The 16,753-nt window shown below is 36.2% G+C and overlaps 1 protein-coding gene across 16 annotated transcripts in view; it reads left to right on the forward strand.

Moving 5' to 3' along the window:
• The window catches only part of DNAJB9 (DnaJ heat shock protein family (Hsp40) member B9), a 707,453-nt gene extending 691,136 nt beyond the window's left edge, over positions 1-16,317 (forward strand). For all 16 annotated transcript variants that reach the window (XR_011246618.1, XR_011246616.1, XR_011246608.1 and 13 more), the window contains 2 exons: positions 6,080-6,210; positions 16,190-16,317. The gene's annotated coding sequence lies outside the window, so the exon portion shown is untranslated. The remainder of the gene's footprint in view (positions 1-6,079; positions 6,211-16,189) is intronic.
• Positions 16,318-16,753: the final 436 nt, after the last annotated feature.

Raw genomic sequence — 16,753 nt, forward strand, 5'->3', positions numbered from 1 at the left:
AACCTTTATGTTCCTCAAACTTCAGCAGTTTATGATAAAAACAAGCTTTTCAACCTGACAAATGTGGGCAGAAACACAGAAGCACATTTAGAAGAGCCTACTAACCATGAGTAATCAGCATACTGTGTGTATCAGTCAGAATATCTTCCAGAAGGAAGAGTGAAGAGTCAGTGAATCTGACAAATCCATTAAATAGAAGTGAATTCAGAGAGCTCCTCTCTGAACTCCTCTCCCACAAAGAATTTACTGAAAAATGCAAGCTGGAACCAGTTCTAGAAAACAGCTCCAATTAGAAATTTTTTAAAGTTAATTTTGAAGTATAGGAACACTGACAAAATACTTTTTTTAAGAAGAGCGTAAGTCATGTCACAGAGAAAATGGTACTCTATTTTCTAAGAGTATAATTTTATGGGGAATTTTTTGTTTTGCATTTGTTTTCTTACTACCTCTATTAATTTTATCTATTTAAAAATATATTCAGCCTTAGGGTAATGGCAGTCTAGAAAATTAGACCATTTTCAGTCTTAGGTAAAAATATACTAAAACTCACCTGGAAGACATTGCAGAGCTATCAAGGCAGTGAAGAATCATGGAGTCCAGGTCTGGGAGAAGAAAGAAATCCAGAGAGGTAAGCCTCATATTTGAGGGGGCTGATTTCTGAAGATACATCTCAAAACCAGAATAAGAACAAGAGTTTCTACAACCTCCTATGACTCAGAGACAAAACTTGGTATTCACAGAGCATCAAAGAAGAATAATACTGGTGAATTCCCATATATTTTAAGTAAGGGTAAATGTGGGAGAGATTGGCATTTAAAGCTATTTCAGTATACCTTCTCAATCCTGACATTAGATCAAGGTGCTTTGAATTGCTGTGTCCCTGCTCACTTGCCAGTAGCAAGTATAAACTTTCTTTACTGGAATAGAATATCTTCCTAGGTTTCCATTTATTTCTTTATTTTGTGAAATCAAAACAATACAGGCACATGAAGGAAGAAAAATTTTAAAGTAAAAACAAAATTAGAAGAAGAGGAAAGGGACTTCCCTGGTGGTGCAGTGGTTAAGAATCTGCCTGCCAATGCAGGGGACACGGGTTCGAGCCCTGGTCCAGGAAGATCCCACATGCCGCAGAGCAACTAAGCCTGTGCCCCACGACTACTGAACCTCCACTCTAGAGCCCACGAGCCACAACTACTGAAGTCCGCGCACCTAGAGCCCTTGCTCTGAAACAAGAGAAGCCACCACAATGAGAAGCCCACGCACCGCACCGAAGAGTAGCCCCCGCTCGCTGCAACTAGAGAAAGCCCGCGCACAGCAATGAAGACCCAAGGCAGCCATAAAGAAAGGAAGGAAGAAAGAAAGGACAGAAGAAGAAGAAGAAGCAGCAGAGGAGGAAGAGGTAGGGGAGGAAGAGGTGGTAGGAGGAAGGGGTGGGGAAAGGGGAGGAATGGGTGGGGAAAGGGGAGGAAGAGGAGAAGGAGGAGGAGAAGAAGAAAACAGACTATAAAAAAGGATCCACAGGGAATCCATTTAATGGAGTTGTCAGACACAAACTATGCAATCACTATTCTTAATATATTTAAGGAAATAAAGCACAAAATTAGATCTTTAGCAGAGCATGTATAAGAATTAAGTGTGTGCGTTATATACATACATACAGAAAATACATTAGAAAACAAATTGAAGCTATTGAACTAAAAAATAAAACAATTAAAATTACGTTCTAAATAGATTAATGTAATTTCATGTTCGTTACAGTTGAAGAAGGGTTAATGAATTGGAAGAAGTGTCAGGAGAATATAGCTAGAAGAAAGCCCAGAGACGCAAAATGATGGGCTGCGCAGAAGAGAAAGTTAAAAACCTAAGGGCAATAGTCGAGTCGTCTATCATATACGAAAATAGAAACAAAGGAGAAGAGAGAGATATTAGGCAAGAAAACAATGCATATAAACCAGACACAGCAAAAAAAGAAAAATGGTAAATCTACCTTATCTTATAATTTTAAAGTGATTGAATATATAATTTTTTTCAAAAAATAAATCTACAGTCCTTCTTGGTTTCACTAGTTCTACCAAATGGTTAAGAAAGAAATAACACTCCCATGACATAGAGATCTTTTCATATCTTTTTATGAGGTAAGGATACTCTTTGAAACTAAACCCAACAATGACATTACAAGGAAGGTAAAATGTAGATCAACTTTACTTTAAACATAGATTCAAAAATTATAAGCAAAATAAAAGCATATCCAATTCAGTATTATATAAAAAGGATGACATATCATGATCAAATTAGGTTTATTCCAGGAAGGAAAGGTGGGCTTAACCTTTAATAATCAACCAATTTAATTTTTCATATTAACAAAATAAAGGACAAATTTATAATCTACTAAATTAGTACAGAAACTATTTGGTAAAATTAAACATCTATATATGATTTAAAAAAAAAAAAGCTTCTAAAAAATTAGGACTAGAAGAAACTTCCTTAATTTGATCATGGGTAGGCACAGAAAACATCAAGGAAACTTTGTATTTGATAGTGAACTACTGAATACTTTCTCTCCAAGATTAAGGCTAAAACAAAGATATCCTCTCTTAACACTTCTATTATGCATTATACCTGAAATCATAGCCAGTGCAATAAGGCAATTTTTTAAAAGGTAAAAGAATGGAAAAGGAAGGGAGAATACACATATTCATTATTATAATTAATGTGCAAATTTGACAAAGTTGTTGGATACTGTGTCAAAAAGTAGAAGTAAAATTTTATGCATGTATATATAGCCTTTGCAATAGCATCAAAGTATTTTAAATACATTGCAATAAATCCTGTGAAAAGTTCTCACAGCACTAGAAATATTGTTAAGTATCATGTCCAAGAATGAAGAGATTTAATAATTTAAAGATGTTTTTACATTCCCTCAAATTGATTCGTAAATTCAATGTAATCCCAGTAAAAATGCCAGCAGGTTATTATTATGTGAACATTGGTAAAATGATACTGGTTTGGAAATGCAAAGGGTATTCTCTTATCAGATATATATGCTTAATTATAAAGCAAGAATAATTAAGAAAGTACTGGCTAAGATAAATAAATCAATGAAACAGAACAGATATATCAGAGCAGCCTCATGAATATATGCAATTTTATATGGTACAAGGGTGGTGCTGTAGACTGGTGGGGAAAGATTTTCATTTCAAAAAATGGGACAATGCCAAGTGGATATCCCTATGGGGGAAAAAATAACTTGACCTTTCTTCAATTGCTGGTGCACTACAGACTTTGGGAGGCACAAACATGAAAGATTTTGGAAAACATAAAAGAGCACTTTTATGATCTTGGGTAGAGAAATATTTTTAAACAGGACTTCTAAAAGCATTAATAATAAAAATGATTGAGAAATTGGACTAAGTTAAAATTATGTATCAGAAGTTACCATAAAGAGAGAAAGGAAAATTAATGAAAACATTTGCAATCCATGTAATCTAGAAAAGACTCATATCCAGAATACAGAGAAACACAGAATCCAAAAGAAAATGGGCAAGAGACTTGAACAGGCACTTCACAAAACACGATATATCAAAATGGCCAATGAAAATACAAGAAGTGTGCAATCTCATTAATCATTGGAGAATGCAAATCAAAACTACTACAGCATACCACTAAACACCCTCCTGAAGGGCTACAAAGATTGGCAATACCAAGTTTTTACAAGAATTTAAAGCAACAGTATGCACCCCAGTGTTCACTGCAGCACTATTTACAATAGCCAGGTCATGGAAGCAACCTAAACGCCCATCGACAGACGGATAAAGAAGATGTGGTACATATATATACAATGGAATATTACTCAGCCATAAAAAGGAACGAAATTGGGTTATTTGTAGAGACGTGGATGGACCTAGAGACTTTCATACAGAATGAAGTCAGAAAGAGAAAAGCAAATATCGTATATTAACGCATATATGTAGAATCTAGAAAAATGGTACAGATGAACTGGTTTGCAAGGCAGAAATAGAGACACAGATGTAGAGAACAAATGTATGGACACCAAAGGGGGAAACCGGGGGGTGCTGGGATGAACTGGGAGATTGAGATTGACATATATACCCTAATATGTATAAAATAGATAACTAATAAGAACCTGCTGTATAGCACAGGGAACTCTACTTCACTTTGCTGTACAGTAGAAACTAACACCACATTGTAAAACAACTATACCTCACCAAAAAAATAAATAATAAAACTAAAAAGAAACTTTAATATGGAAAAAAAATTAAAAAAATAAAGCAACAGTATCTCTCATACACTGCTGATGGAAGTAAGTTTTTGTATAAACACTTTGGAAAACCATTTGATATAATCTATTAACTTTAAAGGTAGATATTTTCCAGGATTTTGAAATTCCTTTCTGCTTCCAACATAGGTGGGTACACATGTGCAACAAGACTTGTCACAAAATATTCATAGCAGTGTTATTTAAAATTGCTAAAACCTGTAAGTAGCATAAATGGCTATCAAGAATGAAATGGATAAATGATTGTGATATAATTATTTCATGAAACCATCTATTGCACTGAAAATCAGCAAACCTCAGCAAACCTCAGCTACACATACAACACAGATGGAGCGTATAAACATAATGCTGATTAAAATATGCTAGACACAAAATAAGGCATTTTGTATTTTAAGAAGATATTAATTCAAAGGACCAAATACATGTATATGTTTCAGGCAAAACTGTCCTCCAAAATATATACTTCTTTTAATAGAACACGTTTATCTGTGAACTTGTAACCCCTAGCACAGTGCAGCATATGTTATTGAAAGACCTGCTGATTAGATGCATCCTTCAGTTGGGTAAATGTTTTAGTGAGTGAGCTATCTATTATTCTAATTGGATGACCTGCTATATAGTCCAGATGTATTTTTTCTAAGCACTTTTGCATTTTGGAGTAGATACAGTGAAACCAAAGGGAATAGAAGGGGAGAAAATAAAACAAAAAAGAACTTGTTACAAACTGTATGACATTGGTCTCTTTAAAGAGATCATTTGGAATGAGTTTCTAAATGCCAGGCCGGGCTGATTTGGTTAGGGAAGGTAAATTGTTTTTCTTAGACTGAAATAATGAAATAGGAAATCAAGAAGACTACAAAAAAATGGTGCAGGCACAAGTACCAGTGACAGATTTGATTGGACATCTCTAGAAGATGTCACAAATCTGATGATGATTCAGTTCAGTTGAACTATGTCGTTAAGCTTGATGCTCTATCCTAAAATAGAGGTATTTCAGTTATAAACCCAGACCTCTATGCAGGATCAGTGTTCTATGGCAGTGGGAAATATTTATAAGATGCTGTCATTGCCTTTCTTCATGACTTTAGGGAAGGCAAATGGAGTCTTTAGAATTCCAGCCTTTTTCTCTCCAAGTTGAACTTTTTGGCTGGATATTATACTCTTTAGCATTTCTCTGTAATACTAACCAATGTATGGCCAAGGGTAAATATCGTAGGGAAATGAGTCTCTTGTTGTCTCACTGTAGAAAGAACTGAATCCAAAATACCAGGGAAAATCAATAACTGAAATCCAGGTGAAGAACTCATAATTTGTTTCTCAGAATGTTGAAGCTAAAACAGGATACTGAAACTCTTCCCTTAAGCTTCAAAACAACAAACTTGTAATGCAAGATGGGATCTATGCGACTAAGTAACCAGATTTATTCCTTAAAAGAGAAAGCTGAGACTAGCATATAATTATAATCATATAATTAATATTTGAACATTAATTTTGACATGAAAGAGATTTTTAGCAAGGGTTCTTGTGACTAGATGTCATTCCGGGGAACTCACTGATAATATCCTAAATATACAATGTCATGTCATTCTCTGTTTCCGTGGAGGAAATAAATTTAACCTACAGCAGCATGAACCCAGTCACATATATTAAGGACTGTTTTCATAGAAAAGGTCTTTGAATTTAAGAATGAACTTATTTGGAAGGGAATTTGTGGTTTCTGCTACTGTGTAGTTGTTGAATAATAAGACTCACCCATCTTGTATGACTTTCATGCATTTCCAGCTGAAGCCAACAGGAGGAATCAGATACACTTTCAAGGATCTTTGCCATCATATAATTCTTCAAGACTGATGCAATATATTTTAAGAAGCATAATTCAAAGATCAGAAGACAGAGACATATGTAGCATTGTTGTGAGTACAAATCACTTCTGTAATGTTTACAGTTATGGATAGATGGTAGATATTGAGCAATTTGCTTGCTTAACAATTTCCATGAAGAAGAATGCAAAATTTCCAATATATTAAGTTTTCTGATGATGGTACTTTATTATATAAAACAAAGTCTAATATAATACTGGAGTAAATTTTGATACATTTTATGTGGAATCAACGTATTTTTATAATAACAAGAAATCATACTTCTTTTGTAGAAAATTGTATATCATACATTATTGGTACCAAAAAATATTTAATTTGATTTGCTTAAATACTTTCCAGATCCTCAAGATCTTATTTAAAAAAATTTAATGAAAATTGAACCCTGTAAAAAGTCACTGTGTGGTTAAGATTAAATTAAATCATATTCTTTCCCAGGCTTGGTATTCTCATGCTAAATGTTACCATAACATAGTTGTGATTTTAATCACCATGTCTTTCTGGGCCCAATTTGTTAAAATACAACAAAATGAATTTTAAAGTCTACATTTTTATGCATAATATTACATTGTACATGTTTTTCAAATATTTATGCTATTTACCTTAAATTATACTTTTTAAATTTACTTTTAAATTATACTGTTTTTTACCTTAAATTATACAAAGGAAAGGCATTAAGTTTCTATTTCCTTTGAGTATAAACATTATGAGAAGACACATCAGAATACCAGTGTTTAGAATAAAACATGAATTTAAGAAGTATTCATAATTTTCCTTATGGAATAAATTCAAACTTGTGGCGGTACGCAGGCCTCTCACTGTTGTGGCCTTTCCCGTTGCGGAGCACAGGCTCCGGACGCGCAGGCTCAGTGGCCATGGCTCACGGGCCCAGCCACTCCGCGGCATGTGGGATCTCCCCGGACCGGGGCACGAACCCGTGTCCCCTGCATCGGCAGGCGGACTCTCAACCACTGCGCCAGCAGGGAAGCCCCTTTTACTTTTTCAAAAAAATGTATTTATTATTTATTTTTTGGCTGCGTTGGGTCTTCGTTGCTGCGCACAGGCTTTCTCTAGTTGCGGCAAGCGGGAGCTACTCTTCGTTGTGGTGCGCGGGCTTCTCAGTGCAGTGGCTTCTCTTGTTGTGGAGCACGGGCTCTAGGTGTACAGGCTTCAGTAGTTGTAGCACGCGGGCTCAGTAGTTGTGGCTCACGGGCTCTAGAGCGTAGGCTCAGTAGTTGTGGCACATGGCCTTAGCTGCTGCACGGCATGTGGGATCTTCTGGACCAGGGATTGCACTTGCTGGCGGATTGGCAGGCGGATTCTTAAACACTGTGCCACCAGGGAAGTCCAGTCTTTTACTTTATTAATAAAACTTTGAAGCATCCCTGTGTGTCAAAAACAGAACATTTAGAACCATCAGGTGATGAGGTATTGATTGTACAAAATCACGTCGGCACATTGAGTGAAGAAATTCACACAGGCTGTTTGTATTCATTAAGAACTGAAAGCAGAGTTACCACATAGTGCTTATTTTTACCATGTTGTCTACCAGAAATTTCACCATTATGTCACTGTGTAAAGAACTGCACTCTTTTATAGCAGCATTCTCTGTGGTCTGGTGTTTCCGTATGTAATTTGAAATAGTTTCCAGTAGATGGCAATATAGGTACCATATCCAAGTGGTCAGTCACATCACAGCAGATATGACTGCTATGATAACGGATATTATGGAAGATCATGGAAAGTAGCTTTAGTGTAGGGCATACTAAATAATTCTACTTATTTTTAAGTTAAAAACTTAACTCTTAACTAACAAAATGAGGTCAATATATAATGAAGAAAGTTTGACAAGCAAGGATTTTAACAATGACAAAATGCTCTGGAATCTAGTCCTATACCAGGCACTACAATAAATGTGAATTTTTCTCATTAGGATATATATATCACAGTTGAAGCCTTTACTGCATTATCTAATTTCATAGATTTCCAACTTGCCTATTAGCTCTATATCCTGACTTCATACCTTTGAGGCAGCCTGACCCTTTGAAACTTGCTGCATGTCTCAACAGCAAAGAATAGTAAGCAGGCCACTCCAGTCACACTTGCAGTAGCTTTTCTGGGTCAGCCTTGCTTCACAACCATCTCACTGCCCTTCTGTTTCAGAGATCTGGGCTCCGGCTGTATCTGCATTTTTCGTACCCTCTCCTTGCCTTTGGATTTGTACATTGATTTTGCTTTTCTAGGCTAGTAGGATTAACTAATATTCTCTAATAAGGATGCTGACTGAGCACCATCCCTGTTTTCTCCTTTCCCAGATTCTTAGTTCTTAGTTCCAGTTCCAGTTCATTCTCTTGACTTGTCATTGGCCCCCTGACAGAGTCTACTCCAAATCATCAGGTGAAGACAAAGTTCTCAGTTGTTAGCTGCCTAAAACATAATACAGATTACAAATGGTGACATTTTTGATTTCCGGCAGAATTCTTAGAAAGACACTCCGGCTACTCAGAAGGTGGATTGAGCACTAAAAATACTAGAGCACATCAAATGTAAATGACTCTGGTATTTCAGAAGGATGGAGAAGTCTGCCAATGTGTTGTTGTTACCACTTAAACATTTCTGATTTTAAATTCAGGAAAGTACCTCCAGACCAGAAAGCTGAGAAAAGAGATAGTTTTGTTTTTCAAGCACTCCGTTTTCCAACTTTAATTAAAATAGATGTCTTATGTGAAGATTCTTTTATTTATGTAGAATACACTGCTAAAATGTAGGTTTTTACTGTCTGAAAAGTCTTTACTGACCAGGAAAATGAGGCCAGGCTAACTCAACTTCATTTAAGTCCTCTGAAATTTCAAAGGTTTCAATTTCAAGCACTCTTCACAGTGTTTCATGCTAAGCTCTCTGGATAGGTCTGCACAATGCCAAATGAATTGCCAGGGAAGGAGTGAGAATGACAATTGACCAATCCTTGATTTTTATTCTTGAATCTGTCAAGACTACTCATTGGGAAGTGGATTAATGTTCACAGAAGCCTTTTAATGTAAGTCTCAGGCTACAGGGCTAACATTATGAATCCTCTTAGAAGGTTTGCAACATTCTGCTCTGAAAACTCCTGAAGTTATATTTTCAAGGTTATAGGTGTGTAAAGATTTACTTAATTTGTGAAACTTATTTTACAGCTTTTTTCTCTCATCATTTAATAGATCGATGTCTTTTTACCTCTGTGAAGCATCCCTCTACCTATATCCTAAGACTATCTGACAAGTACCACAGGTATACAGGGGAAGCATTTCTTTTTGTTCTTTTTGGCTCCTATCATGCTAGGATGCCACCAATTATAATGCAAAAACTTTGGGAAGTAGGTTTCCATATTATATTTCCCTTTAAACATGTAGTGAAGTATTTCACATAAAATGAGTACCAGTAATTTTTTCAAAGATTGATTGATTGACCTACCTTTCAATATGAAGTGACGTAGCAGCCTCATGAAATGTTAGCTTTCATTTCCCATATTGCTTTTCTGACAGAACATGCATTATACAGGGTATTTCCTTCAATTTAGTTGAAAACAGGTGTTATAGATCATCCTCAGAAGATCGTAAGTGTGCATAAATTCATACATCTTTGGTAAGAATTCTTGAATTAAATGACTTCCATTTCTTTGGGAAAGGGGAAAAAATACAGAAAAGGCATTGCATGCAACCTGGTGAATGCTCAATAAATAGTAAACATCAGCTAGAATAAACATATTTTGAATAAGTATTTTCAATAATTATGTTAAGTATGAAAATTTGATTTTGGGATTTTTCAAAATATTCTTTAACAAATTATATTTAAAAAGACTTTTACTCATAAGCATTCCAAATACATGAGAAAAAAGTAAGCAGATGATGGCAAATATCGCCAACAATGATGCTAATCATAATGGCAAACCCAACAGGAAGGAATTTATATACCGCTTGCAGAAAGACAAACAATGACTTTAGAAATTCTCTGGAGATCATGTCTTTTTTTTTTTTTTTACAAAGGGAATACATGTTTTCATATAAAAAAACATTGATTAGTCTGTTCTCCTTGTAAAAATCTGAATTCCTAATTTTAAGGAATCAATGTTAGTTTTTTTCTGAGAGATTTTCACCTCAGAATTGGATATTATTAAAAGCAAAACTTTTTCAGTTTAAGTAGAAATATAAAACTTTCTCTAATATTTAATAAAACTGACATTAAATATTATTTTAGACATTCAAATAAAGTATTTGGGGTTTTTTTAAATATAAATTTATTTATTTTTGGCTGCGTTGGGTCTTCACTGTGGTACATGGGCTTTTCATTGCAGTGGCTTCTCTTGTTGCAGAGCACGGGCTCTAGCTGCATGGGCTTCAGTAGTTGTGGCGTGCGGGCTCAGTAGCTGTGGCTTGTGGACTCTAGAGCACAGGCTCAGTAGCTGTGGCACACGGGCTTAGTTGCTCCACAGCATGTGGGATCTTCCAGGACCAGGGCTCAGACCCGTGTCCCCTGCATTGGCAGGCGGATTCTTAACCACTGCGCCACCAGGGAAGCCCTGAAAAGGTTTCTTTTAAAAAGTAGCTAATGCTGGGCTTACCTGGTGGCGTAGTGCTTGAGAGTCCGCCTGCCAATGCAGGGGACACAGGTTCGTGCCCTGGTCCGGGAAGATCCCACATGCCGCGGAGCAGCTAGGCCCGTGAGCCATGGCCGCTGAGCCTGCGCGTCTGGAGCCTGTGCTCCACAATGGGAGAGGCCACAACAGTGAGAGGCCCGCATAACGCAAAAAAACAAAACAAAAGTCGCTAGTGCTATTTATACTCACTATATCCCCCAAATTATTTATTTGGTTTACAAGAATTTAGTGGATGCTTTTTTTCTTTCTTTTTTTTCCTTCTCTTCCCTTCCCTTCTCTTTTTCTTACCTTTCCTTTCCTCTTCTCTCCTCTCCTCTCCTCTTCTTTCTTTTTTTCTTTGTCTGCTCACATTCTCTTCACCAGCAGGACGAACGTTCACTGCCAAAGGCCCAAGTTAACCCCTGTATCAGAGGATTTCCCTCAGCTAAATAGGAGCAAACCTATCCGGGAAGTTATACATTCCCACCCCAAAAGCACCCACCAGCACTGCCCAGGAGAGCCATCAGTCAACAACTGATTGAAATGAGGGTACATAAAACTGGCCCGCTTGCCTCACGGTGGAGAATGACTCTGCTTTAGTTCGTGTTCCAGAGCTTCCTGTGGGGTCAGGCGAAAGGCAGTGCTCCGGGCAAAACCACACCTTTCCTGACTTGCTCTCCTTCTGCATCCTGCTTCCCTCTCGGCCCCTTCTCCTGAGAGCCCTCCCCTCCGTACATCACTTTCACCAAGTTTCTAGCTCAGGCTCTTCTTCTTAGCGAGTCTAGTCTACAAAAAAATTCCAAAACGTTTACAATTAGCAAGTTATGGATTGCTAAATATAGTCAGAATGAAAGACAGACATGAAAGATTACAGCTTGAAAAAAAAATAAAATTCAAAACAAGACTCAGAACTTCTCTTTCAGCCTTGATGGGTTAACTGGCACTTGACTATGTTCCCATACTGGGCGTTTGACAACAGACAGCAAAGGATGATGAATCCTCAAGAGAAGTGAGACATACAGTTTAAGCCTCATGTTTGTGTTGCCTTTCTCTCTGGGGGAACTCTGACAGGACAGTGTGGAGGTAGAGCCTAAGAAGAGAACAGCGTTGCTAAGCTGAGGTGGTACAGATCAAAGTTTGAAGCTTCCGAGGTGACTGTGGAGCAGAGTACACGAGGAAAGGCTGCTGAGCAGAGGAAGGCATAAGAGGTCTGGTGCGGGGGGGCAGGGGTTTACCTTCAGGCATTTGGCCAAAGGCTGGCCTGTGCATGCACAGAGCAAAAAACTCAGCAAGCTCTAACAAAGACTGGCTGCTGTAGGGCTAGAAATAGCTCAGAGATGCAGCAGGTTATTCAGTGCCAGAAGATGTTGGCGTTCCAATCCAGACAGGGTGGAGAGAATTACTGATGACCTCAGGCATTCAGTGAAACACCATAAAAATTGTTACCAGGTGGTTTAAGGCTATAGAAGTGGGAAACTAGGAAAATGATACATAGAGAACTGGAGCAGTTGGTCAGTCTCACCTGGGAGAGAACTGGAGCAGTTGGTCAGTCTCACCTGGGAGTAGGGTGAGCCCTGCCTGTGGAAAGCACAGAAGTTTCAGGTAGATTTGAATCCAGGTCAGGTATGTAGGCATCCAGCAATGAGTTAAAGTGAACTGTGTGATGGAGGAAGAAGAAAGTGGAGTAGGACAAACAGGCTCAAGAGGGCTATTAAAGAGTGAAGCAGGGGATGAGGCAAGTTCAGGGCAGCGTGACCAGAACTCAACTTTGAATGTACCGGTGCCTCCCCACCTCTCCACCTCCGTTCCCAACCCTGTGCTGCCATTCTTAATATGACCCAGTCACATAGAAGTATATTTTGAGTCCATACATGTTACGATTTTTCTGTGTGGCTGCAGATTATTTTCATTGCTTGTTAACTTTTGCAGGCATCAGAATCAATGGGGAAACCCCTAGAATTTCTGATTCAGTAGGTTTGGATTAGGGCCCAAGAATCTGAATTTTTATCATGGTCACAGGTGACGCTGACACTAGGCCAGGAACCACATTTTAAGCATTACTGGGCTCTATTATAGTGGCGGAAGAGGACAGAGAAATCTTAATTCACTGAACTCCCTTTCAGGGGAGTATGTTATATTTTAGGAAGAAATACTTGTGTTTCGGGAGAGGAATCAAAATTCATGCTTAATAAAATGCCATAAAATTCAGGAGAGTCCTGTTCATTAGAAACCCTTTTTGCTTTGCTGAGCTCTGGCATGAGTTGGGACATGCATGTCTGTGGAGAAAAAGGGGGGCTAAACTTAACCTCTCAACATTAAATGGAGAAGAGGAATTAAAAGATCTCAGGAATAAATGGAGGGGAGAGGGGCCAGGAAGGCTTTGTGCAGAGAGGGAAGAGAAGCAAAAATAATTCTCTGGTAATGCAGACTTTAAGGTGGAACTTAGCAAATGGAAAATGTATAAAGGATTTTTAAGTAATTAGTTCTGGGTGATGAATTATCAGAAATGCCATGGGGCAAGAGAACGCTCTGCAAAAATGGAAAATTCTGCTGTCTGAACGCAGGAATTAGAGGATAATGGGGGAGCTGATGACTGGTTAAAGTGGCCTCATAAAAAAATGATTAAAATAACCATTTTATCATTTATGAATCATAAATGGAATCATAATGGAATCATAATGATGTTTATTCCTGTCGTATTTAAACATTTGAAATGTATGCACTACTTTTCAAATGAAATAGACACTTCAAAGTTGTCATTTGCTAGGAAAGTAGAACAAAAAATCTCAAGAGCTTTGGGGGCAAGTATATCAGGTAAGAATAAATATTTCTTCAAACGATGAAAAATAAACAAGTTCCAGCTCATTTAATATCCAGCATTTCTAGAGACACATTAAAATCAAGGTCATGATATCTAAGAATATTCCCTGTGCATAGCCATTAATTCCTAAATTTATTCATCTTTGCTGAAATAACAAAGTACTGACTTGACTAGTTAATTAAGCAAGACAGATGAGAAATATTCTGCTCAAACAAAATAATAAATAAGCCAGAGATATTTGTTTGCTTTTTCATAAAAATTTCGACTCCTAAACTAATCTTAAAGTATATACTTTTTAAGAAAAAAATGGAAATATAGAAATTACAAATTGTAAAATCACCTATAGTACCAACAAGGATAGCTGTTTAGGGATATTATTTACCTATACCCATTCTCATAGGCATCATATACAAAAACTCTTAAAATTCTCCATATTCGAAATTATTTCACATATCATTCCATTTTTACATTTTTATTTAATTTTGTGCTTTAGTTATTTCTCAAAAAAATAATATATTCTTACAGTTTATTGCTTTTTCTGCAAATAAAATACATGTTTTCTCTTAATGGGTAATTTTTTTAATGTATGTTAATATCTAGTGTGTCTTTTATGTATTATTTTTCATGATATTTAAAATTATTTTAATTATAGTATTTATTATATAGGTATATCTTTGCTTTTTTGCTCTTGTCTTAAATGATTGAGTTTATACTATAGCTTTAAATAATACACGATTAAATTTATGATTTTCAAAATTTCCATATTCAAGAACAATTTCATTATTTATGACTCCTCTTAATCTAGGATAAATTTAGCTTAATACTCTCTTGCTCCACAGTTTCCTTCTTTGCAGTAAGATCTGTGTTTCTAGACTTGTATCATTAACTTTATGTAATCATCCTGTAAGATTCAATATTGGTCTTTTTCTTTTGCACTTTTGTTACCATGTTGCTCATTATTTTTGTCATTATTCTGCTGCCTAGCATAGTCCTTGGCCTAATTCGTGCTCAAAAAATATACTGAATGAATGAGTGATCTAAACTTAATTTTAAATATAACGAATAGCCATCACAGAGATGATGAGAGATAGAATCAGGCTTATGCCATTCTATAAATCCAGACTTCTCTGTTTTAGAGTTAATGTTTTCAGTTAGGGAATTTTTGGGACCAGGTAACAAAGATCATTTTTAAATGTTGTGTTATTTTGCATATTAAAAAATCTCTTTAGACTGTCTTTACACATTGATGGTAGGTTATGAAAATGTAATAAACCAGAATTACTTTACATTCCCTAAAAATGGTTATGTTTTTATGCATGAGAATTTATTATCTTATTTTCTTTATTATCAAAATGTAAAACTTTTCCAGAATATGTCAAACTCATGTTATTTTTGCATTATTTGAGCCTAGAATATAGTGAATTCTTACAGTCAGTAGGTTAGTTAAACACAGACACACACAGTGGGAATATTTTTGAATATTTCTTTTGTTTTTTCTTTATTTTTCTATTTTATTTATTCAAGCTTATTTTTCAGAAATGTAGTTTACCCATGATGTGAAACTATATTCTCTGTATATTTTCTATATGTTATCAGCTTTTCATATCCATTATGTCTTTCATAGTTATCATATTTTAAAGATATTTTCAGTCTGTTTCCCAAATTGCTGATTTGACTTTGTGTTGGTTCATTCTGTTCTTTCTTAACTCATGAAAATATTTTTTCTGTTTTCATCTTTAATTTCTTAGCATTGTTGCATATATATCATAATACTCTTTTAAATTTCATTTTTAATATTTTATTTCATGAATTTTTAAAATATTCTGAAAACTCAAAATTGATATAGTTTTACACGTCATATTCTTTCCTGTCATAAATATTTTTATAGGTTTACTTCTGCTTATTTTAAGAAAATGGCTCTATGCTTAGTTGTGGAATATTTTATAGGCCGCCCAGCCCTACACACACCTTCACCTCCCAAGTCTGTATAGCCTAGAAGCAGTAGAGATCTGTTCTGACCAAGAAGCTGCTGACAGGATGTCTATGTTCTGTACTTCCATGTATCTTTACTTTACTTTTAAGTTAAATTATTTAGATAACTCTTACATAGGCCCTACTTTATATTAGGCGTTTATAGAATGCAGCTCTGTTTGCCTGAGGTGAGAATTATGTATTTTTCATTCCTGGTTCCTGTCATAATTTAAAGGAATCTGTATGTCTTCTTTTGCATGGAAACACAGTTCTCTCTGGAGTGTACAGCTCTGTATGCTCATCTTGTTTTTACTTTACATGACTTAACTCAGAATAAAATGTACCGTCACAGATTCCCTTCTGTTTCAGACTGTGTTGCTTTACAGAGAAATGTCGGATCTACAAATACATAATAAATATTGAGACTGAGAGATGGAAAGTGGTTCTGGTGGAACAGGCACTGACTTTAATGTTGAAGCAAGAAGTGAGGTTGGGAGGAAGTCTCCTGTTTTCCCCCTTTCCAGTTGTTTTATTATTTCAGAAGTCTGGGTATGAGTTGGTTTCTTACAATGTCTAAAAACAATCCACTCATTTATTTATAACTTCAGTTATCTCAGGTGAAAGAAGCAGCATGGTCAAATGCCTTTTGGTCTGAGGAATCATGGAAATTGAATGGACTGAAAGATAGCCAGCTATGCTGTAGAACCCAAAGCAAGGAAGAGTATGATACAAAAGGAGACGGTAAGATGGAATAATACAATGCATTCTAACAGGCATAAAATATCAAATATTTTTAAGGAATTTTGCCTTTCTCGTAAGAACAGTGGTGATCTGTTAATTTCCAATGGGTTTCCAATGGGTTACTTAGAGTAAAATGCAAATTATTTTCCTTGATAGATCAAGTTTTATGTGATAATAACCTTTGCCTACCTCCCTGGAGCCATGCATGCCATTTCCTCTCTTACCTGCTTTAGCAACATAGCTGCTATTTCCGTTTCTCAAAGTTAGATCTCACCTTAGGGTTTTTGCGCCAACTGTTCATCTGTTAGGAATTTTTTATGTTGATTTTCATATGGTTAATTATTCTTGTGATTCATTTAGAGAGGTATTCCCTGACTCGCTACCTCCCCTTTAAATTATCCTTTCGCATTAACTAGCTGAAATTTTCTGCA

The sequence above is a fragment of the Delphinus delphis genome, chromosome 9, assembly GCF_949987515.2.
Source record: "Delphinus delphis chromosome 9, mDelDel1.2, whole genome shotgun sequence".
NCBI lineage: Eukaryota > Metazoa > Chordata > Mammalia > Artiodactyla > Delphinidae > Delphinus > Delphinus delphis.